The sequence below is a fragment of the Rhinatrema bivittatum genome, chromosome 4, assembly GCF_901001135.1.
Source record: "Rhinatrema bivittatum chromosome 4, aRhiBiv1.1, whole genome shotgun sequence".
In the NCBI taxonomy this organism is placed as follows: Eukaryota; Metazoa; Chordata; class Amphibia; order Gymnophiona; family Rhinatrematidae; genus Rhinatrema; species Rhinatrema bivittatum.
The window spans coordinates 474916675-474941801 of NC_042618.1; the positions used below are offsets into that span (position 1 = coordinate 474916675).

The window sequence follows — 25127 nt, forward strand, 5'->3', positions numbered from 1 at the left end:
GACAAGCAGGGGCAGTGCTTCCTGCCAGCAGCAGCGGTGGCACAGAGCCACGAGCGTTGCTGCTGGTGTCATGTGCGAGGAGCGTGACACTCACCCGGGGCGCACAGCGTTTGTGGGAAGGGCAGGCAAGGCCATCGGAACATCATCAGTCTGGGGACAGAGTACGGCGCTGAGAGCTCACACAAAAGCGAGATGATGGAGCGCATCCCTCTTGCCGAGAAAGGGCGGTGTCAGGCTCGTGTGTGGGCCCTGGTGCTGAAAGCTTCCCGTTAAGCAGTTGTCAGATGACGTGAACTGGGCGAGGTCAGCAGGGTGGCACGGAGACCTTCTTTGTTCCCTCTCTGTTTCGGGCCTTCTCCACTCAGCTTGCTCCAGATTCATTAGAGAGCTTCTCATGCTCCGGCAGAACTCTCAGTGGTTGGTCAATAGCGACACTTAGTGGTCAGAATAAGGGCCCAAATTAGTCAGGTTCCAGAGGGACCTGTGTGCTCTGCGGCCTCTGGCCAAGGACTGCGGCTGCAATGACCACTGAGTTTGGAGGGGATAAAAATGGGTGGAAAATCCACAGGGGGTTGAGCATAAAGGCAATTCCAACTGAGCTGTAAGCCCAAACGGAGTAGGAGGAGACTGCTGAAGAAATGTAAAAAGGATAAGAGAGATGGAAAGCAGGCTGGGGAAAAGATGCTGGACATTCAGTTACAGCACAGTTGCTTTTCAAAGGCAAGTGCTACATTCACTGGTGAGATCTGAGAAAAACATTATTGATCCTTTCAAAGCAGAGCAGGAGGACTTATACAATCTGAAGCAGGAGTGACGGGACCTGCATAGATCCAGCATTGCTCAGGCCCAGAAATAGAGCAGGAGCAGGAGTGACGGGACCTGCATAGATCCAGCATTGCTCAGGCCCAGAAATAGAGCAGGAGCAGGAGTGACGGGACCTGCATAGATCCAGCAATGCTCAGGCCCAGAATCAGAGCAGGAGCAGGAGTGACGGGACCTGCATAGATCCAGCAATGCTCAGGCCCAGAATTAGAGCAGGAGCAGGAGTGACGGGACCTGCAGAGATCCAGCAATGCTCAGGCCCAGAATTAGAGCAGGAGCAGGAGTGACGGGACCTGCAGAGATCCAGCAATGCTCAGGCCCAGAATTAGAGCAGGAGCAGGAGTGACGGGACCTGCATAGATCCAGCAATGCTCAGGCCCAGACTTAGAGCAGGAGCAGGAGTGACGGGACCTGCATAGATCCAGCATTGCTCAGGCCCAGAAATAGAGCAGGAGCAGGAGTGACGGGACCTGCATAGATCCAGCATTGCTCAGGCCCAGAATCAGAGCAGGAGCAGGAGTGACGGGACCTGCATAGATCCAGCATTGCTCAGGCCCAGAATCAGAGCAGGAGCAGGAGTGACGGGACCTGCATAGATCCAGCAATGCTCAGGCCCAGAATTAGAGCAGGAGCAGGAGTGACGGGACCTGCAGAGATCCAGCAATGCTCAGGCCCAGAATTAGAGCAGGAGCAGGAGTGACGGGACCTGCAGAGATCCAGCAATGCTCAGGCCCAGAATTAGAGCAGGAGCAGGAGTGACGGGACCTGCATAGATCCAGCAATGCTCAGGCCCAGACTTAGAGCAGGAGCAGGAGTGACGGGACCTGCATAGATCCAGCATTGCTCAGGCCCAGAAATAGAGCAGGAGCAGGAGTGACGGGACCTGCATAGATCCAGCAATGCTCAGGCCCAGAAATAGAGCAGGAGCAGGAGTGACGGGACCTGCATAGATCCAGCATTGCTCAGGCCCAGAATCAGAGCAGGAGCAGGAGTGACGGGACCTGCATAGATCCAGCAATGCTCAGGCCCAGAATTAGAGCAGGAGCAGGAGTGATGGGACCTGCATAGATCCAGCAATGCTCAGGCCCAGAATTAGAGCAGGAGCAGGAGTGACGGGACCTGCATAGATCCAGCATTGCTCAGGCCCAGAAATAGAGCAGGAGCAGGAGTGACGGGACCTGCATAGATCCAGCATTGCTCAGGCCCAGACTTAGAGCAGGAGCAGGAGTGACGGGACCTGCATAGATCCAGCAATGCTCAGGCCCAGAAATAGAGCAGGAGCAGGAGTGACGGGACCTGCATAGATCCAGCAATGCTCAGGCCCAGAATTAGAGCAGGAGCAGGAGTGACGGGACCTGCATAGATCCAGCATTGCTCAGGCCCAGAAATAGAGCAGGAGCAGGAGTGACGGGACCTGCACAGATCCAGCAATGCTCAGGCCCAGAATTAGAGCAGGAGCAGGAGTGACGGGACCTGCATAGATCCAGCAATGCTCAGGCCCAGACTTAGAGCAGGAGCAGGAGTGACGGGACCTGCATAGATCCAGCAATGCTCAGGCCCAGAATTAGAGCAGGAGCAGGAGTGATGGGACCTGCAGAGATCCAGCATTGCTCAGGCCCAGAATTAGAGCAGGAGCAGGAGTGACGGGACCTGCATAGATCCAGCAATGCTCAGGCCCAGAATTAGAGCAGGAGCAGGAGTGACGGGACCTGCATAGATCCAGCAATGTTCAGGCCCAGAATTAGAGCAGGAGCAGGAGTGATGGGACCTGCATAGATCCAGCAGTGCTCAGGCCCAGAATTAGAGCAGGAGCAGGAGTGACGGGACCTGCATAGATCTGACAGGTCTCCGGTTTAGACTTACAGCAGTCTGGCAGCTGCTGGAAGTAAATAAATAGTGCATGTGTATGGTTTTTGTAAAATTTATTCTGTTCAGTTTGATTACTCACCCTGTGGCCGATGCAATACAGCCGAGCACTGTATAACCCACAGTCAGAGGCGGGTTGAATCCCCTAATGCAATAAGGGGATTAGCGCATATTCAACATGAGTCCAATAGCACTCATCACATGCAAATACATGTGAATGAGGCTATTAGGAATTCCCTCTGATGCAAAAAGATAAACGTGCGTCTCGGATGCACATTTAGCGATCAGCTATTAACGCCTCCTTGCTAACGCGACCCCCTAATTTAAATATTGCATGGAACCCGTTAAGAAAGCAGGCGCTGACTGTTCAGCACCCACTTTCTATGCACATTTATTGCATTGGCTCCCCCCCCCCCCCCTATAAGTTCAGGGTAGGTTACACGATAATCAGGACACATATTACAAGTCTATTTAAAAACACAAAATAAATCTAATTACATAAAACCAAAAGGAATCTCAACGTAATCCAATAGTAAAACGTCAGAAATCACAGTGATTTCAACCCATTGACAAAGCTATTCCTGCATTTATAGTTAACTCTTCTTACCTAATAGTTAAATGCATTAGAAGCAACCATTCAAAGACTCCACCCAATCCCACAATCCTACAACCAAGAAAAGCCCCTGATCCTAAAACAGCATCCCAGGCCTTCATGAAAATCCATCAGGTTGAACCAAGCAGGGAACAAATCAATACTCACGCACCTGGGTGAATGGCCACACCGTAGCCCTCCTATGAAAGATTAGGTACTTGGGGTGGGTGTTCGGGGACAATCCATGCCTGGTGGACAGCAGGGCAGTAAGGAAGGAGGCTCCTCCCCCTGCTCGCTGGAAAATGTCTCTCTCTAATCCACAGTGAATAGTTTCTTTTTTGTCAAACATCTTCTGAGGTTCTGCTTTACAATATTGAATCACATACTAGTATAACTAGCATAAAGCAAGAGCAGCAACTGCTGCTCAGCTTGTGTCCACCCTTTGCCCTTCAGAAATCACCCAGGATCAAGGCCTGCGGGTGCATTGGTCAGACAGCGTCACCCCCATTTCTGCTCCCAGCTCTCTGTCTCCTCTGGCTGGGAGAGGGATAAACCTCCGAGGCCCTCCTCTCCTGGCGGCGGAGGCCCACACAGGGTTTCTCCCGTGCTTTAGCACAGAGTACGCACGCCTGGGATGTCCTCCCATGAAGGCACTCTTCACACTCTTGTGTTGGTGTCTGTGTGTGTGGGGTGGGGGGGGGGGGGGTTTCAACACAAAATTCACTCCAACCAAAAATACTGAAAATCCGATTCATAACAAAAATTCTTCAGACATTATTCTCACAGAAAAATAAACAGGCTAAAAGAGTCTCTTTCTCAGTTCTGTTAGCTGGGTCAGTGTCCCCTTTGCATGGCAAGAACCAGGAAAAGGCCCAGTACTCCTGGATGATAGCGAGGGGGCTTCTAGTAGGGCTGTGATCTCCTGTCTCCTTCTCCACGTTCTACTTAGTAACATAGTGATGACGGCAGAAAAAGACCAAATAGTCCATCCAGTCTACCCAGCAAGTTTCTCATTGTAGTAACTGCCGCTCCATGCAGGCTACCCCCATATTTCTGTTAAGGGTAATAACTGCCTCTACATGAAGGTTACCCCCCATGTGTCTGTTAGGGGCAGTAACTGCCGCTCCGTGCAGGTTACCCCCATATTTCTGTTAAGGGCAGTAACTGCCTCTACATGAAGGTTACCCCCCATGTTTCTGTTAAGGACAGTAACTGCCGCTCCGTGCAGGTTATCCCCTATGTGTCTTTTAAGCATAGTAACTGCTGCTCCGTGCAAGTTACCCCCATGTTTCTGTTAAGGGTAGTAACTGCTGCTCCGTGCAGGTTACCCCGTGTTTCTCTTAAGCGTAGTAACTGCTGCTCCATGCAGGTTACCCCCATGTTTCTGTTAAGGGTAGTAACTGCCGCTCCATGCAGGTTACCCCCATGTTTCTGTTAAGGACAGTAACTGCCGCTCCGTGCAGGTTACCCCCATGTTTCTCTTAAGCGTAGTAACTGCCGCTCCATGCAGGTTACCCCCATGATTCTGTTAAGGACAGTAACTGCCGCTCCGTGCAGGTTACCCCCATGTTTCTCTTAAGCGTAGTAACTGCTGCTCCGTGCAGGGTACCCCATGTTTCTCTTAAGCGTAGTAACTGCTGCTCTGTGCAGGCTATCCCCATGTTTCTGATAAGGGTAGTAATTGCCTCTCCATGAAGGTTACCCCATGTTTCTGTTAAGGGTAGTAATTGCCTCTCCATAAAGGTTACACCCATGTTTCTGTTAAGGGTAGTAACCAACGCTCCGTGCAGGTTTCCCCCAAGCCTTATGATAAGGATAGTAATATTTACAATCAAAACCATGAAGATTACCCCCATGTTTCTGTTAAGGGTAGTAATTGCCTCTCCATGAAGGTTACCCCCATGTTTCTGTTACGGGTAGTGATTGCCTCTCCATGAAGGTTATCCCCCATGTTTCTCTTAAGCGTAGTAACTGCTGCTCAGTGCAGGTTACCCCGTGTTTCTCTTAAGAGTAGTAACTGCTGCTCCTTGCAGGTTACCCCATGTTTCTCTTAAGCGTAGTAACTGCTGTTAAGGGTAGTAACTGCCTCTCCATGAAGGTGTTAAGGGTAGTAACTGCCTCTCCATGAAGGTTACTCCCATGTGTCTGTTAAGGGTAGTAATTGCCTCTCCATGAAGGTTACCCCCATGTTTCTGTTAAGGGTAGTAATTGCCTCTCCATGAAGGTTACCCCATGTTTCTGTTAAGGGCAGTAACTGCCTCTTCATGAAGGTTACCCCCATGTTTCTGTTAAGGACAGTAACTGCTGCTCCGTGCAGGTTACCCCCCCCCCCCCCCCCCCCATGTTTCTCTTAAGCATAGAAACTGCCGCTCCATGCAGGTTACCCCCAAGTTTCTCTTAAGCATAGTAACTGCTGCTCCGTGCAGGTTACCCCCATGTTTCTCTTAAGTGTAGTAACTGCTGCTCCATGCAGGTTACTCCCATGTTTCTCTTAAGCGTAGTAACTGCCACTCTGTGCAGGTTACCCCCATGTTTCTGATTAGGGTAGTAATTGCCTCTCCATGAAGGTTACCCCATGTTTCTGTTAAGGGTAGTAACTTCCCATCCATGAAGGTGTTAAGGATAGTAACTGCCGCTCCATGAAGGTTACCCCATGTTTCTGTTAAGGGTAGTAACTGCCTATCCATGAAGGTGTTAAGGGTAGTAACTGCCTCTCCATGAAGGTTACTCCCATGTTTCTGTTAAGGGTAGTAATTGCCTCTCCATGAAGGTTACCCAATGTTTCTGTTAAGGGTAGTAATTGCCTCTCCATGAAGGTTACCCCCATGTTTATGTTAAGGGTAGTAATTGCCTCTCCATGAAGGTTACCCAATGTTTCTGTTAAGGGTAGTAATTGCCTCTCCATGCAGGTTACCCCCATGTTTCTGTTAAGGATAGTAACTGCCACTCTGTGCAGGTTATCCCCATGTGTCTGTTAGGGGTAGTAACTGCCGCTCCGTGCAGGTTACCCCCATGTGTCTGTTCAGCATAGTAACTGCCATTCTGTGCAGGTTACCCCCATGTGTCTGTTCAGCATAGTAACTGCCACTCTCTGCATGTTACCCCCATGTTTATGTTAAGGGTAGTAACTGCCACTCTGTGCAGGTTGCCCCCATGTTTATGTTAAGGGTAGTAACTGCCACTCTGTGCAGGTTATCCCCATGTGTCTGTTAAGGGTAGTAACCGCCGCTCCGTGCAGGTTTCCCCCAAGCCTTATGATAAGGATAGTAATATTTACAATCAAAACCAAGTAATTGTCAAACCCAGAACAAAATTACTGCATCTGCTAGCAGCATTGTTACAGGGTGAGCAGCCTTCTTAATAATTCATATGTTACTGCTACTTGAATGTGGTTTGCTTTTGGACTTGGCCGTAGACGCAGTCCTGCACTTTTCCCCTAATGTCTGCTTATTAGTATCCTGGACTGTAAAAGTCAAGGCCTAGCATTGGATGTCATCTGAATCCAATTCCCCTTTTTTCTCCCCTGCCAGCACAGTGCCGAGCAATGCTGCAGTTGCGTCAAAATCATGTGAGTTCATTGGTTAAGGGTAGTGATCCCCGAGCCTTCTTCTGTTAGGGGTGGCAGCTGCCGCTCCATGCAGGTTACCCTCCCTGCACCCTTTTATTTATCTTCAACTCCAGCCTTTAGGGCTCCACAGCGTTTATCCCCTGGTGGAAAGTCCCAAAAAGGGTTCAGAATCCAAAAATCTCTCCTCCTACTCCGTGAGCAAGAAAAGTGGCAAAAATGTCCCCAAAATACCTGGAACCAAAGTGTCTGCAGAATTAGCACTTTCTTCTTCTCTGGTGTTTCCTGTTAGGTCACTGCTGGGTGGATGGAGTCCCAGCAGATTCCTCTCTTCCCAAGGCGAAGCAGGAAAAAAATCTCACAAAAGACAACAACTTACTCCTCCAAAACAATCCCTCCTAGGACTGTGGCATGGGGGCATTGGGAGTAATAAATGACAGCCATCTGAACTTAAAGAAGTTCATCAATCTGCTTCTATAAACTTCAAGTACTAAAAAGACTTAAACCTCTCTTACATTTCTAAGACTTCAGGTCAGTTCTCCAGGCCATCCTGTGCTCCAATGTAAACTACTGCAACCACATTCTGCTTGGTCTTCCTATCGCCGCTACCAAACCTCTTCAGATGCTCCAAAACGCGGCCACTAGAATCCTGACAAACACCAACAGAAGACAACATATCACACCCATCCTCAGAGATCTACACTGGCTTCCAATAAGCTACAGTATCCTTCATAAATCTCTTACCATCACTCATAAAACCATTCACCACCAGCTCCCCATCGACCTGCAACTCCCACTCAAACTCCACACCTCTTCAAGACCCATTAGGGAAGCTTACAAAGGATCTCTGCACGCCCCTTCCACCAAATCCACCCATCTGGCAACCACCAGAGAACGGGCCTTCTCGACAGCGGGACCAGCCATCTGGAATGCCATCCCTCCTGATCTCAGACAGGAACCTTGTCTGTTAACCTTCAGAAAAAAACGTAAAACCTGGGGGCCGGATTTTAAAAGGGTTACGCGCATAAGGTACGCGCGTAACACTTTTAAAACGCCCCTGCGTGCGCCTAGCCTATATTGCATAGGCTTCTGGCGTGCGCAAAGCCCTGGGACGCGCGCAAGTCCCGGGGCTGTCTTGGGGTGGGCGTGTCGGGTGGCGTGACGCAGATGGCGCGTCATCGGGGGGGGGGTGTCGGGGGCGTGACACGGTCGGCGTGTCATCCGGGGGTGGTGCCGCGGGCTTTGTCTTCAGCCCAGGGCGATCCAGGGGCATGGCTTGCGGGTCTCCGGACCAGCCCCCGGACTGGAACATGGCGCACCTGCAGGCGTAACCTTGTGCGACAGAGGTGTGGGGGGGGGGTTTAGATAGGGCCGGGGGGGGGGTGGTTAGGGAGGGGAAGGTGGGGGTAGGCAGAAGGAAAGTTCCTCCCGAGGGCCGCTCCGATTTCGGCCTCTTGGAGGGACGGGCAGCGCGCACAGGGCTCAGTGCACACAAGTTGCACAAATGTGCACCCCTTTGCGCACACCGACCCCGGATTTTATAAGATACGCGTGGCTACGCGCATATCTTATAAAATCCAGCGTACTTTTGTTCGCGCCTGGTGCAATTTCACCTGTGTGCACAGCGTGCTATTCCTCTTTAGTGCACACTGTGAGCATTCTGGGTGTGTTATTTCACCTATGTGCACAGCATGCTATTCCTCTTTAGTGCACACTGTGAGCATTCTGGGTGTGTTATTTCACCTATGTGCACAGCATGCTATTCCTCTTTAGTGCACACTGTGAGCATTCTGGGGTGTTATTTCACCTATGTGCACAGCATGCTATTCCTCTTTAGTGCACACTGTGGGCATTTGTCAGTGTGTTATTTCACCTGTGTGCCCAGCATGCTATTTATTTATTTATTTTAAATCTTATTTATTTTATTTATTTTAATTCTTTTATATACCGTCGTTTGGAGGAGACCGTCACAACGGTTTACATTGAAGCACATAAAATTAATGATACTGTAATTTGCACATTTACAAGAGTGCCATAAGGTTCGGTAACATAGTTAGTGATCAATAATGTTAAATGTAATTAATCATGTCCATGTCTCTATCTCGGTTTTTATTACAGAATTAACTTTAAAATTGTGACTTGTCCTTTAAAGACTACACACTTAGTGAATACAGCAGTGTATGTGGATGTTATATTGATCGTGCTTTGCCTGTCCCTGGTATCTATTCTCCCTTTTCTTTCTGAAAAGCTTGTTTAAAGAGCCAGGTTTTTAAACGTTTTCTAAAGGTTTTGCTGTCTCTTTGTAGTCTTAAATCTAGGGGCATGGAGTTCCATAGTATGGGTCCTGCCAGTGATAGTCCTCTCTCTCCCGTACCTGTGTTAGTCTTACAGTTTTGACTGATGGAATGGTTAGGAGTAGAGATGTGAATCGTGTCCTCGATCGTCTTAACGATCGATTTCGGCTGGGAGGGGAAGGGAATCGTATTGTTGCCGTTTGGGGGGGTAAAATATCGTGAAAAATCGTGAAAAATCGTAAAAAATCGAAAAAACGTAAAATCGCAAAACCGGCACATTAAAACCCCCTAAAACCCACCCCCGACCCTTTAAATTAAATCCCCCCCCCTCCCGAACCCCCCCCCCCCAAATGACTTAAATAACCTGCGGGTCCAGCGGCGATCCGGAACGGCAGCGGTCCGGAACGGACTCCTGCTACTGAATCTTGTTGTCTTCGGCCGGCGCCATTTTCCAAAATGGCGCCGAAAAATGGCGGCGGCCATAGACGAACACGATTGGACGGCAGGAGGTCCTTCCGGACCCCCGCTGGACTTTTGGCAAGTCTTGTGGGGGTCAGAAGGCCCCCCCCAAGCTGGCTAAAAGTTCCTGGAGGTCCAGCGGGGGTCAGGGAGCGATTTCCCGCCGCGAATCGTTTTCGTACGGAAAATGGCGCCGGCAGGAGATCGACTGCAGGAGGTCATTCAGCGAGGCGCCGGAACCCTCGCTGAACGACCTCCTGCAGTCGATCCCTGCCGGCGCCATTTTCCGTACGGAAAATGGCGCCGGCCATACACGTATGGCCGGCGCCATTTTCCGTACGAAAACGATTCGCGGCGGGAAATCGCTCCCTGACCCCCGCTGGACCTCCAGGAACTTTTGGCCAGCTTGGGGGGGGCCTCCTGACCCCCACAAGACTTGCCAAAAGTCCAGCGGGGGTCCGGAAGGACCTCCTGCCGTCCAATCGTGTTCGTCTATGGCCGCCGCCATTTTTCCGAAGACAACAAGATTCAGTAGCAGGAGCCCGTTCCGGACCGCTGCCGTTCCGGACCGCCGCTGGACCCGCAGGTTATTTAAGTCATTTGGGGGGGGGGGGTTTCGGGAGGGTGGGGGATTTAATTTAAAGGGTCGGGGGTGGGTTTTAGGGGGTTTTAGTGTGCCGGCTCACGATTCTAACGATTTATAACGATAAATCATTAGAATCTCTATTGTATTGTGTTCCATAACGGTTTAAGACGATATTAAAATTATCGGACGATAATTTTAATCGTCCTAAAATGATTCACATCCCTAGTTAGGAGTGCTTTGTTTGCTGACCTTAGGATTCTGTTAGGGATGTGTAAACGTAGGGCTGTATTTAACCAGTCTGCATGTTCGTTATGTATTAACTTATGTATGGTGCACAGTGTTTTGTAGTGTATTCTTTGTTCAATGGGAAGCCAGTGTAGTTCAGCCAGTGTTTCGGTGATGTGATCTCTTTAGTGCACACTGTGATATTCCTCTTTAGTGCACACTGTAGGCATTCTGGGTGTGTTATTTCACCTGTGTGCACAGCAACTATTCCTCTTTAGTGCACACTGTGAGCATTCTGGATGTCTTATTTCACCTATGTGCACAGCATGCTATTCCTCTTTAGTGCACACTGTAGGCATTCTGGGTGAGTTATTTCACCTATGTGCACAGCATGCTATTCCTCTTTAGTGCGCACTGTAGGCATTCTGGGTGTGTTATTTCACCTATGTGCACGGCATGCTATTCCTCTTTAGTGCACACTGTAGGCATTCTGGGTGTGTTATTTCACCTGTGTGCACAGCATGCTATTTCTCTTTAGTGCACACTGTGAGCATTCTGGGGTGTTATTTCACCTGTGTGCACAGTATGTTATTCCTCTTTAGTGCACACTGTGAGCATTCTGGGTGTGTTATTTCACCTGTGTGCACAGCATGCTATTCCTCTTTAGTGCACACTGTGGGCATTCTGTGTGTGTTATTTCACCTGTGTGCACAGCATGCTATTCCTCTTTAGTGCACACTGTAGGCATTCTGTGTGTGTTATTTCACCTGTGTGCACAGCATGCTATTCCTCTTTAGTGCACACTGTAGGCATTCTAGGTGTGTTATTTCACCTGTGTGCACAGCATGCTATTCCTCTTTAGTGCACACTGTGGGCATTCTGGGTGTGTTATTTCACCTGTGTGCACAGCATACTATTCCTCTTCAGTGCACACTGTGGGCATTCTGGGTATGTTATTTTACCTGTGTGCACAGCATGCTATTCCTCTCTAGTGCACACTGTAGGCATTCTAGGTGTGTTATTTCACCTATGTGCACAGCATGCTATTCCTCTTTAGTGCACACTGTGGGCATTTTAGGTGTGTTATTTCACCTATGTGCACAGCATGCTATTCCTCTTTAGTGCACACTGTAGGCATTCTAGGTGTGTTATTTCACCTGTGTGCACAGCATGCTATTCCTCTTTAGTGCACACTGTGGGCATTCTGGGTGTGTTATTTCACCTATGTGCCCAGCATGCTATTCCTCTTTAGTGCACACTGTGGGCATTCTGGGTATGTTATTTTACCTGTGTGCACAGCATGCTATTCCTCTTTAGTGCACACTGTGGGCATTCTGGGTGTGTTATTTTACCTGTGTGCACAGCATGCTATTCCTCTTTAGTGCACACTGTAGGCATTCTGGGTGTGTTATTTCACCTGTGTGCCCAGCATGCTATTCCTCTTTAGTGCACACTGTAGGCATTCTGGGTGTGTTATTTTACCTGTGTGCACAGCATGCTATTCCTCTTTAGTGCACATTGTAGGCATTCTGGGTGTGTTATTTCACCTGTGTGCATGGCATGCTATTCCTCTTTAGTGCACACTGTGGGCATTCTGGGTATGTTATTTTACCTGTGTGCACGGCATGCTATTCCTCTTTAGTGCACACTGTGGGCATTCTGGGTGTGTTATTTCACCAGTGTGCACGGCATGCTCTTCCTCTTTAGTGCACACTGTAGGCATTCTGGGTGTGTTATTTCACCTGTGTGCACGGCATGCTATTCCTCTTTAGTGCACACTGTAGCCATTCTGGGTGTGTTATTTCACCTGTGTGCACGGCATGCTATTCCTCTTTAGTGCACACTGTAGGCATTCTGGGTGTGTTATTTCACCTATGTGCACAGCATGCTATTCCTTTTTAGTGCACACTGTAGGCATTCTGGGGTGTTATTTCACCTGTGTGCACAGCATGCTATTTCTCTTTAGTGCACACTGTGAGCATTCTGGGTGTGTTATTTCAACTGTGTGCACAGCATGCTATTTCTCTTTAGTGCACACTGTAGGCATTCTGGGTGTGTTATTTTACCTGTGTGCACGGCATGCTATTCCTCTTTAGTGCACATTGTAGGCATTCTGGGTGTGTTATTTCACCTGTGTGCCCAGCATGCTATTCCTCTTTAGTGCACACTGTAAACATTCTGGGTGTGTTATTTTACCTGTGTGCACGGCATGCTTTTCTCTTTAGTGCACACTGTCAGCATTCTGGGTGTGTTATTTCACCTGTGTGCCCAGCATGCTTTTCCTCTTTAGTGCACACTGTAGGCATTCTGGGTGTATTATTTTACCTGTGTGCACGGCATGCTATTTCTCTTTAGTGCACACTGTAGGCATTCTGGGTGTGTTATTTCACCTGTGTGCACAGCATGCTATTCCTCTTTAGTGCACACTGTAGGCATTCTGGGTGTGTTATTTTACCTGTGTGCACGGCATGCTATTTCTCTTTAGTGCACACTGTAGGCATTCTGGGTGTGTTATTTTACCTGTGTGCACGGCATGCTATTCCTCTTTAGTGCACATTGTAGGCATTCTGGGGTGTTATTTCACCTGTGTGCCCAGCATGCTATTCCTCTTTAGTGCACACTGTAAACATTCTGGGTGTGTTATTTTACCTGTGTGCACGGCATGCTTTTCTCTTTAGTGCACACTGTGAGCATTCTGGGTGTATTATTTCACCTGTGTGCCCAGCATGCTTTTCCTCTTTAGTGCACACTGCAGGCATTCTGGGTGTGTTATTTTACCTGTGTGCACGGCATGCTATTTCTCTTTAGTGCACACTGTAGGCATTCTGGGTGTGTTATTTCACCAGTGTGCACAGCATGCTATTTCTCTTTAGTGCACACTGTAGGCATTCTGGGTGTGTTATTTCACCTGTGTGCACAGCATGCTATTCCTCTTTAGTGCACACTGTAGGCATTCTGGGGTGTTATTTCACCTGTGTGCCCAGCATGCTTTTCCTCTTTAGTGCACACTGTAGGCATTCTGGGTGTGTTATTTTACCTGTGTGCACGGCATGCTATTTCTCTTTAGTGCACACTGAAGGCATTCTGGGTGTGTTATTTTACCTGTGTGCACGGCATGCTATTTCTCTTTAGTGCACACTGTAGGCATTCTGGGTGTGTTTTTTTACCTGTGTGCACGGCATGCTATTTCTCTTTAGTGCACACTGTGGGCATTCTGGGTGTGTTATTTCACCTGTGTGCACGGCATGCTATTCCTCTTTAGTGCACACTGTAGGCATTCTGGGTGTGTTATTTCACCTGTGTGCACAGCATGCTATTCCTCTTTAGTGCACACTGTAGGCATTCTGGGTGTGTTATTTTACCTGTGTGCCCAGCATGCTATTCCTCTTTAGTGCACACTGTGAGCATTCTGGGTGTGTTATTTTACCTGTGTGCCCAGCATGCTATTCCTCTTTAGTGCACACTGTGAGCATTCTGGGTGTGTTATTTTACCTGTGTGCCCAGCATGCTATTCCTCTTTAGTGCACACTGTAGGCATTCTGGGTGTGTTATTTTACCTGTGTGCCCAGCATGCTATTCCTCTTTAGTGCACACTGTGAGCATTCTGGGTGTGTTATTTTACCTGTGAGCACGGCATGCTATTTCTCTTTAGTGCACACTGTAGGCATTCTGGGTGTGTTATTTCACCTGGGTGCCCAGCATGCTATTTCTCTTTAGTGTATGGTCTTGGTGGCCCAAAACCATAGTAAATGCAGAACTCAATTTTTGCTCATTCCTCTGCCAATTCCCACCCCCACGGGTCAATTTTGGATGGGAAATCATCAGGTGAGCCCAGGTACTACTAGTCTGTCACTAGATGACCCACAAAGTCCCAGGAAACTGACTGAGTGACCAACATACAAACATGAGTTCTGAGCAACGCATCCCCGAAGTCTTCACTATAACCAAGCAAATTTCCTCCCCCATACAGGTGGCGCATTAAAGTCCTTGTGTTCTCTGGTTTCCTTTACATTTCCAGAAAACTTTAAGATTGCAATGAAAAGCATGATTTTAAAATCCCATACATAGGTAAAAAGTAGGTTTAAAGAATCTGCTGTCTGAGTGCATGCTTCTTTAAGAATTCTGCTAGCAATTGTGCATTATTTATTTTAAAACATTTATTATCTGTCTTTACTTAATTCAGGGTGGGGTACAATGAAACATACATTATTTAGTTCAAGGAAGGGCCACATGCACTGCCACGTACAAGGACCTGGGTTCCATTCTGAGCGTAGGTCTTCCGCTGCCCGGGTGAGACAGGGCTGGGGATGCCTAGGGGGAGACAGTCAAAGTCATCGTGCAGCAGCAGGAATCCCTAACTGCCGTATCCGGGGCTCTGGGAGGAGCCCCGATACATAGCTGCAGTGACCGGACACAGTGGACCAAGATAAAGATCCTGGGCAGTTGTGAATGAAGGCTCATAGCGCCCAAACCCAGACCTGGTTCTGACTGAATTTAAAAACTGTAAGGAGCAGGAGGAAATTGCTGGAACCAAAGAATGTTTTTTTTTCTCTAAAACCTATCTTTTTGAGTGCATGGTAAAGGAAAACAAACCAGGACAAGGTAGGTCATGAGAAAGATAAAAGGAATTCTTAACAGCAAATGCCTGAATCAACCCTATAACAAAAAATGTCATAAACTACTTTTATAGGGATAAGTGAGTTTCTGCAAATTGCATAAGAATATACAGGTGGAACACAGGTGAGCCACATCACATAAGAGCTCAATGATAGACATAAGCCACAGTCCATACAAATACACAGTACATTACATTATAGAAATGTGTAAACCACTGTCCACAGGAATACACAGTACACTATCGAAATGTGTGAACCACTGTCCAAAGGAATACACAGTATTCTAGCAATATATGTAAACCACTGTCCACAGGAATGTACACTACTCTAGAGATATATGTAAACTACTATCCACAGGAATACATGCTACTCTAGCCATATATGTAAAACAATGCCCATAGGAATACACACTATTGTAGCTATACATGTAAACCACTGTCCACAGGAATACACGGTACTCTAGTGATATATGTAAACCACTGTCCATAGGAATACACAGTACACTAGTGATATATATAAATTACTGTCCATAGAAATACATTGTACTCTAGTGATATATGTAAACCACAGTCCACACAAATACACAGTAGCGATGTGTATCGAAATATGTAAACCACTGTCCATAGGAATACACAGTACTCTAGCGATATATGTAAACCACTGTCCACAGGAATACACAGCACACTAGTGATATATAGAAACTAATGCCCAGAGGAATGCAAAGTACTCTAAAGATATATGTAAACCACTGTCCATAGGAATACACAGTACACTAGTGATATATATAAATTACTGTCCATAGAAATACATTGTACTCTAGTGATATATGTAAACCACAGTCCACACAAATACACAGTAGCGATGTGTATCGAAATATGTAAACCACTGTCCATAGGAATACACAGTACTCTAGCGATATATGTAAACCACTGTCCACAGGAATACACAGCACACTAGTGATATATAGAAACTAATGCCCACAGGAATGCAAAGTACTCTAAAGATATATGTAAACCACTGACCATAGGAATACACAGCATATATAAGAATATAAGAACTTAAGAAGATGCCATAATGAGTCAAACCAAGGGCCCATCAAGTCCAGCATCCTGTTTCTAACAATGACCAATCCAGCTTACAAGTACCTGGCAAGTACCCAAACATTAAGTAGACCATTGCTACTAATGCCAGTAATAGTAGTGGCTATTCCCCAAGTCAACTTTATTAATAGTAGTTAATGGACTTTTCCTCCAAGAACCTATTCAAACCTTTTTTAAACCTAGCTACACTACTGCACTAACCACATCCTCTGGCAACAAATTCCATAGCTTAATTGTCCATTGAGTGAAAAATAATTTTCTCTGATTTGTTTTAAATGTGCTACTTGCTAACTTCATGGAATGCCCCATAGCCATTCTATTATCCAAAAGAGTAAATAACTGATTCACATTTACCTGTTATAGACCTCTCTTGATTTCATAGACCTCAATCATATCCCTTCCCAGCCGTCTCTTCTCCAAGTTGAATAGACCTAATCTATTTAGACTTTCCTCATAGGGGAGCCATTCCATCCCCTTTATCATTTTGGTTGCCCTTCTCTGTACCTTCTCCAGTGCAACTGTATATTTTTTGAGATGCAGCAACCAGAATTGTATAGAGTACTCAAGGCACAGTCTCACCATGGAGCAATACAGTGGCATTATGAAATTTTCTGTTTTATTCATCATTTCCTTCCTAATAATTCCTAACTTTCTGTTTGCTTTTTTGACTGCTGCAACACACTGAGCTGATAATTTCAATGTGTTATCCACTATGATGCCTAGATCTTTTTCCTGGGTGGTAGCTCCTAATATGGAATCTAATATCGTGTAACTACAGCAAGGGTTATTTTTCCCTATATGCATCACCTTGCATTGGTCCACATTAAATTTCATCTGCCATTTGGATGCCCAATCTTCCAGTCTTGCAAAATCCTCCTGCAATTTATCACAATCCACTTGTGATTTAACTACTCTGAATAATTTTGTATCCTCTGAAAATATGATTACCTCACTCATTGTATTCCTTTCCAGATCATTTATAAATATATTGAAAAGCACCGGTCCAAGTACAGATCCCTGAAGCACTCCACTATTTACCCTTTTCCATTGAGAAAATTGACCATTTAATCCTACTCTCTGTATCCTTTCTTTTAACCAGTTTGCAATCCACGAAAGGACATCACCACCTATCCCATGACTTTTTAGTTTTCTTAGAAGTCCCTCATGAGGGACTTTGTTAAATGTCTTCTAAAATCCAAATACACTACATCTACTGGTTCACCTTTATCTACATGTTTATTTACCCCTTCAAAAATGAAGCAGATTTGTGTGGGACGACGTCCCTTGGGTAAATCCATGCTGACTGGGTTCCATTCAATCAATCATGTCTTTCTATATGCTCTGTGATTTTGATCTTTAGAATAGTTTCCACTATTTTTCCCAGCATTGAAGTTAGGCTCACCTGTCTATAGTTTCCCAGATCACCACTGGAGCTCTTTTTAAATATTGGGGTTATATTGACTACTCTCCAGTCTTCAAGTACAATAGATGATTTTAATGACAGGTAACAAATTTTAACTAATAGAGCTGAAATTTCCTGGATTGCATACCATCCAGTCCAGGTGATTTGCTACTCTTTAGTTTGTCGATCTAGCCTGCTACATCATCCAGTTTTACAGTGATTCAGTTGAGATCATCTGACTCATCACCCTTGAAAACCATCTCCAGAACTAATAGCTCCCCAACATCCACCTTAGAAAACACAGAAGCAAAGAATTCATTTAGTCTTTCTGCAATGGCCTTATCTTCCCTAAGAGCCTCTTTAACCCCTCAGTCATCTAATGGTCCAACCAACTCTTGCTTCGGATATATTTAAAAAAGATTTTATTATGAGTTTTTACTTCTATTTCCAACTTCATTTCCAATTCTCTCTTATCCTGCCTTATCAATGCTTTACACTTAACTTGCCAATGCTTATGCTTTTTCCTATTTTCTTCAAATGGATCCTTCTTCCAATTTCTGAAGGATTTGTTTTGGCTAAAATAGCATCTTTCACCTCACCTTTTAACCATGACGGTAATCATTTTGCCTTCCTTTCACCTTTCTTAATGCATGGAATACACCTAGTCTGTGCTTCTAAGATTGTATTTTTAAACAATGTTCACGCCTATTGTACACATTTAACCTTTGCAGCTTCACCTCTCGGTTTTTTTCTATTTCCCTCATTTTATCAAAATGTCCCTTTTGAAAAATTAGTGTTAGAGCTGCAGATTTACATATTGTCCCCCCTCCAGTCATTAGTTCAAATTTGATCATATTATGATCACTATTGCCAAGTGGCCCCACTACTGTTACTTCTCTCACCAAATCCTGCGTTCCACTAAGAATAAAATCTAAAATATCTTCCTCTCTCATTGATTCCTGAACCAATTGCTCCATGAAGCAGTAATTTATTCCATCCAGGAACTTTATGTCTCTAGCATGTCCTGATGATACATTTACCCAGTCAATATTGGGGTAATTGAAATCTAATCACAAAAGAGTCAAAATTACCCCAAAAAGATCATCAAACCAAAAAAAGGGAACTTATTCCAAAAGGGCTATTTTGGAATGCAATTTTTAATGACTCTTGTCAATACACATATATTTTGTGGACTTTACTAATAATATTAAGAAAAACAATTTTGAAAAGATCATTGATAAATTAAAAACATATAAAATGAAGGTGAATGATTGAGAAGACCAGCTGGTCCTGTTTTGCAGACACAATGTCTGGCTTGCTGATACCTTCATTTAGGTTTTCCTGTTTTTTGTTCATTGCGTTTATATAAGTTCCCTTTTTTTGGTTTGGTAATTGAAATCTCCCATTATTACTGCACTGCCAAATTGGTTAGCTTCCCTGGTTTCTCTTAACATTTCATCATCCGTCTGATCATTTTGACCAGGTGGACTGTAGAATACTCCTAACACACATGGGATTTCTACCTATATAAATTAGGGATGTGAATCGTTTTTCAACGATTAAAATTATCGTCCGATAATGTTTATATCGTCTTAAATCGTTATAGAACACGATACAATAGAAATTCTAACGATTTATCGTTAAAAATCGTTAAATCGTGTTAGTGCGCACTAAATCGAGTTAGTGCGCACTAACTCCCCGTTAGTGCGCACTAACTCCCCGTTAGTGCGCACTACCTGAAAATGATACAAATAAACACTTTCCAGGTCACTGAAGGTCAGTTAGGAATGAATATGTGTTCCTATTGGCTGGCTGCCCTCTTATCTATTGATATTACCAAGGTTACCACTGAGGTGATGGTTGGGGGGATGGGAAATGGAACTGGAAACTAACGAACACCAACAGAAAATGAAACAAAGTGTTCACACTTCCCAGGTCAGTAAAGGTCACTTAGGAATGAATATGTATGTATGTATTCCTATTGGCTGGCTGTGCTCTTATCTATTGATGTTACCAATATGGTTGGGGGATGTGAAATGGAAACAGTTGGAAGCTTGACAAAAAAAGTAATGTAATGATCAGCACTCACGTGACTAGAACTTGTTTGTTTATTATTTTTGTTAGCAGGCACCTGAAATGCTAGTGCATGTTGAATTTGCCAATCACTGTGCATTTTAGAAAGGTGGTCCTGGCTGGAAACTGTACACAGTTCAAATATATGTAATTGATTGTTGGTAAGTGTATTTTTTAAGTAGCCACACTGGCACCAGTATGTTTACTTTTCCTCCTACTTAACTCACTAGCTCAGCTTTGTAAGAAGGGCTTCTCTGCTTGTGTGTTGTTTTTGTTTGGTGTGAGGAGAGCAGAAACATCAGATCTTTATTCAATCTACTACAGTCATCTCTTACAGTGCCCTATCCCTATTAATACCAGGAGTGTTGTGATCTTCCTGCACACAGTGCCCTAACCCTGATACCAGTCTGAGACAGCTCCCTCCCTGCATTACTAGTGAGAGGCTGGCTTCACAGACAGGGGGGGGCTGCCTGACCCTCACTCCTGACCTCCCCCATGTCCCAGCTAGTGAATGGTGTGTGGGTGAGGGGGGGGGGGGGAGGATGGTGAAGTCTGAGACAGCTCCCTCCCTGCATTACTAGTGAGAGGCTGGCTTCACAGACAGGGGGGAGCTGCCTGACCCTCACTCCTGACTTCCCCCATGTCCCAGCTAGTGAATGGTGTGTGGGTGAGGGGGGGGGGGGGGAGGATGGTGAAGTCTGAGACAGCTCCCTCCCTGCATTACTAGTGAGAGGCTGGCTTCGCAGACAGGGGGGAGCTGCCTGACCCTCACTCCTGACTTCCCCCATGTCCCAGCTAGTGAATGGTGTGTGGGTGAGGGGGGGGGGGGGGAGGATGGTGAAGTCTGAGACAGCTCCCTCCCTGCATTACTAGTGAGAGGCTGGCTTCACAGACAGGGGGGAGCTGCCTGACCCTCACTCCTGACTTCCCCATGTCCCAGCTAGTGAATGGTGTGTGGGTGAGGGGGGGGGGGGGGGGGGGAGGATGGTGAAGTCTGAGACAGCTCCCTCCCTGCATTACTAGTGAGAGGCTGGCTTCGCAGACAGGGGGGAGCTGCCTGACCCTCACTCCTGACTTCCCCCATGTCCCAGCTAGTGAATGGTGTGTGGGTGAGGGGGGGGGGGGAGGATGGTGAAGTCTGAGACAGCTCCCTCCCTGCATTACCAGTGAGAGGCTGGCTTCACAGACAGGGGGGAGCTGCCTGTCCCTCACTCCTGACTTCCCCCATGTCCCAGCTAGTGAATGGTGTGTGGGTGAGGGGGGGGGGTGGATGGTGAAGTCTGAGACAGCTCCCTCCCTGCATTACTAGTGAGAGGCTGGCTTCACAGACAGGGGGGAGCTGCCTGACCCTCACTCCTCCGGGGTATTGTGATCTTCCTGCACACAGTGCCCTATCCCTGATACCAGGGGTGTTGTGATCTTCCTGCATGCAGTGCCCTATCCCTATTAATACCAGGAGTGTTGTGATCTTCCTGCATGCAGTGCCCTATCCCTATTAATACCAGGAGTGTTGTGATCTTCCTGCATGCAGTGCCCTATCCCTGATATCGGGATGTGTGCAAGAAGATCACAACACCCCCGGTATCAGGAATAGGGCACTGTGTGCAGGAAGATCACAACACCCCCAGTATCAGGAATAGGGCACTGTGTGCAGGAAGATCACAACACCCCTGGTATTAGGGATAGGGCACTGTGTGCAGGAAGATCACAACACTCCTGGTATTAATAGGGATAGGGCACTGTGTGCAGGAAGATCACAATACCCCTGGTATCAGGGTTAGGGCACAAGTTCTAGTCACATTGACTGATCACATTACTTGTTTTGTCAAGCTACCAACTGTTTCCATTTCCCATCCCCCATATACTGTCAGTAGGAAACTTGGTAACATGAATAAATAAGAGGGCAGCCAATAGGAATACATATTCATTCCTAAACTGACCTTAACTGACCTGAAAAGTGTCAAATTGTATCATTTTCAGTTAGTGCGCACTAACTCCCAGTTAGTGCGCACTAACTCCCGTTAGTGCGCACTAACTCCCGTTAGTGCGCACTAACTCGAGTTAGTGCGCACTAATCGGAAAAAACGATTTTTAACGATTTTTTAACTAAAAAATCGTGCCTAAGACGATTTTCTTGCCCTGCCACACGATTTCTATCGTTAAGACGATATGGAAAACGATTCACATCCCTAAATTCTACTGAGCATTTACTCTCTTGTATGATCTTTATCCTGTTAGACTCTATGCCCAACAAACGATATATAGAAATCAATGCCCACAGGACTACACAGTACTTTAGTGATATATGTAAACCATTGTCCACAGGAATACATAGTTCACTAGCGATACATGTAAACACTGTCCACAAGAAAACAGAGTACACTAGCGATATTTGTAAACACTGTCTATGGGAATACACAATACATTAGTGATATATACAAACCATTGTCCACAGGAATACACAATACTGTAGCAATATATGTAAACCACTGTTCACAGGAAAGCACAATACTCTAGTGATAAATGTAAACACTGTCCACAGAAATACACAGTTCTCTAATAATATATGTAAACTACTATCCATAGAAATACATAGTACTCTAGCGATATACATAAGCCACTGACCACAGGAATACACAGTACTCTAGCAATATACATAAACTACTGTCCACAAGAATACACAGTACTCTAGTGATATAAGAAACTACTGCCCATAGGAATATACAATACACTCAAAATATATAAAGCACTATCCACAAGAATACATAGTACATTATAGATATATAGATTATATATATAAGTATTAAACACAGTAATACACAGGACTCTAGCAATATATGTAAACCATTGTCTACAAGAATACAAAGTACTCTAGCGATATATGTTAACTACTATCTATAGGAATACACAGTACACACTAGCGATATATGTAAACCACTGTCCACAAATAAATACAATACTCTAGTGATATATATAGAAACCACTCTCCACAGGAATACACAGTACGCTAGCAATACATAGAAACCACTGCCCACAGACCACTGTCCACAAGAATACACAGCTCTCCAGCGATATATGTAAACTACTGTCCAGAGGAATACACAGCACAGTAGCGATCTATGTAAACCACTGTCCAGAGGAATACATGGTACTCTAGCAATAAATGTAATGCAATGTCCAGAGGAATAGATAGTACTCTAACAATCTATATAACCTACTTTCCAGAGGAATTCGCATATTCTAGAGATATATGTAAACTACTGTCCAGAGGAATACATAGCACTCTAGCGATCTATGTAAACCACTGTCCAGAGGAATTCACAGTATTCTAGAGATATATGTAAACCATTGTCCAAAGGAATACATAGCATACTAGCAATGTATGTAAACCACTGATTGGAGGAATACACAGCATAGTAGTGATATATATAAACCACTGTCCAGAGGAATACACAATACTCTAGCGATCTATGTAAACCATTGTCCAGAGAAAATCACATCACAGTAGTAATCTATGTAACCCACTGTCCAGAGGAATTCACAGTATTCTAGAGATATATGTAAATCACTGTCCAGAGGAATACACAGTACAGTAGTGATCTATGTAAACTACTGTCCAGAGGAATACATAGCATAGTAGTGATGTATGTAAACCACTGATCAGAGGAATACACAGCTTAGTAGTGATTTATATAAACCTCTAATTAGAGGAATACACAGCACAGTAGCGATCTATGTAAACCACTGTCCTGAGGAATTCACAATATTCTAGCGATCTATGTAAACCACCATCCAGAGGAATTCACGGCACAGTAGCGATCTATGTAATCTACTGTCCCGAGGAATACACAATACTCTAGTGATATACGTAAACCACTGACCACAGAAATTCACAGCACAATAGTGATCTATGTAAACCACTGTCCAGAGGAATACACAGTACTCCAGTGATGTATGTAAACCACTGTCTAGAGGAATACACAGTACTCCAGTGATATATGTAAACCACTGTCCAGTGGAATACACAGTTCTCCAGTGATGTATGTAAACCACTGTCCAGAGGAATACACAGTACTCCAGTGATGTATGTAAACCACTGTCTAGAGGAATACACAGTACTCCAGTGTTCTATGTAACCCACTGTCCAGAGGAATACATAGTACTCTAGTGATATATGTAAACCACTGACCACAGAAATTCACAGCACAATATAGTGATCTATGTAACCCACTGTCCAGAGGAATACACAGTACTCCAGTGATGTATGTAAACCACTGTCCAGAAGAATACACAATACTCTAGTGATCTATGTAAACCATTGTCCAGAGGAAATCACAGTATTCTAGAGATATATGTAAATCACTGTCCAGAGGAATACAAAGTACTCCAGTGATGTATGTAAACCATTGTCCAGAAGAATGCACAGTACTCCAGTGATGTATGTAAACCACTGTCCAGAGGAATACACAGTACTCCAGTGATGTATGTAAACCATTGTCCAGAAGAATGCACAGTACTCCAGTGATGTATGTAAACCACTGTCTAGAGGAATACACAGTACTCCAGTGATGTATGTAAACCACTGTCCAGTGGAATACACACTTCTCCAGTGATGTTTGTAAACCACTGTCCAGTGGAATACACAGTTCTCCAGTGATGTATGTAAACCACTGTCCAGCGGAATACACAGTACTCCAGTGATGTAAGTAAACCACTGTCCAGAGGAATGCACAATACTCTAGCGATCTATGTAAACCATTGTCCAGAGGATATCACAGTATTCTAGAGATATATGTAAATCACTGTCCAGAGGAATACACAGTACTCTAGTGATCTGTGTAAACCACTGTCCAGAGGAATACACAGTACTCCAGTGATCTATGTAACCCACTGTCCAGAGGAATACACAGTACTCTAGTGATATACGTAAACCACTGACCACAGAAATTCACAGCACAATAGTGATCTATGTAATCCACTGTCCAGAGGAATACACAGTACTCTAGTGATCTATGTAATCCACTGTCCAGAGGAATACACAGTACTCTAGTAAGATATGTAAACCACTGACCACAGCAATTCACTGCACAATAGTGATCTATGTAATCCACTGTCCAGAGGAATACACAATACTCTAGCGATCTATGTAACCCACTGTCCAGAGGAAATCACAGTATTCTAGAGATAAATGTAAATCACTTTCCAGAGGAATACACAGCACAGTAGTGATCTATGTAAACCACTGACCATAGAAATTCACAGCACAATAGTGATCTATGTAAACCACTGACCACAGAAATACATGGCATAGCAGCAATGTATGTAAACCACTGTCCAGAGGAATACACAGTACTCTAGCGATTTATGTAAACCACTGACCACGGAAATACATGGCATAGCAGCGATGTATGTAATCCACTGTCCAGAGGAATACACAGCACAGTCGTGATATATCTAAACCACTGACCACGGAAATACATGGCATAGCAGCGATGTATGTAATCCACTGTCCAGAGGAATACACAGC

General features: G+C 45.4%; 1 long non-coding RNA gene across 1 annotated transcript in view; it reads right to left on the reverse strand.

Annotated features, from left to right (window-relative positions):
* LOC115089210 overlaps positions 1–25127 on the reverse strand; it is a 257159-nt gene that overhangs the window by 200446 nt on the left and 31586 nt on the right. The gene's annotated exons all lie outside the window — the stretch shown is intronic.